The following is a 681-nucleotide window of genomic DNA, read 5'->3' as shown; positions in this document are numbered from 1 at the left end:
TAAGCGTCTTCTTCAAAAGATACCTCTTTAGTGCTGTTGGATGCATTTTGCCATCCATTCAGACTTTGAGAAATCATGTTGATTTGCTGAGTCAACATTTTGTTCTGAGCCAATATGGCATTCAGAGCATCAATTTCAAGAACTCCCTTCCTCTGAGGCGTCCCATTATTCACGAAATTCCTCTCAGAAGTGTACATGAATTGGTTATTTGCAACCATTTCAATAAGTTCCTGAGCTTCTATAGGCGTTTTCTTTAGGTGAATGGATCCACCTGCAGAATGGTCCAGTGACATCTTAGAGAACTCAGACAGACCATAATAGAATATATCTATCATGGTCCATTCTAAAAACATGTTAGAAGGACACTTTTTGGTCATCTACTTGTATCTTTCCCAAGCTTCATAAAGGGATTCACCATCTTTTTGCTTGAAGGTCTGAATATCCACTCTAAGCTTGCTCAGCTTTTGAGGAGGAAAGAATTTAACCAGGAAGGTTGTGACCAGCTTATCCCAAGAGTCCAGGCTATCCTTAGGTTGTGAGTCCAACCATGTTCTAGCTTTGTCTCTTACAGCAAAAGGGAAAAGCATAAGCCTATAGACTTCAGGATCTACTTCATTAGTCTTAACAGTCTCACAGATATGCAAGAACTCAGTTAAAAACTGGTAGGGATCTTCTGATGAA

At 39.6% G+C, this 681-nt stretch overlaps 1 non-coding gene across 1 annotated transcript; it reads left to right on the top strand.

The window, feature by feature from the left end:
• Positions 1–351: 351 nt before the first annotated feature.
• LOC127743324 (small nucleolar RNA R71) lies at positions 352–455 on the top strand. The gene has a single exon (XR_008004716.1). It is a non-coding gene; the product is annotated as a small nucleolar RNA R71 (small nucleolar RNA).
• The last annotated feature ends 226 nt before the right edge of the window (positions 456–681 follow it).

The sequence above is a fragment of the Arachis duranensis genome, chromosome 10, assembly GCF_000817695.3.
Source record: "Arachis duranensis cultivar V14167 chromosome 10, aradu.V14167.gnm2.J7QH, whole genome shotgun sequence".
Lineage (NCBI taxonomy): Eukaryota > Viridiplantae > Streptophyta > Magnoliopsida > Fabales > Fabaceae > Arachis > Arachis duranensis.
This window is presented reverse-complemented; position numbering and strand designations above follow the sequence as displayed.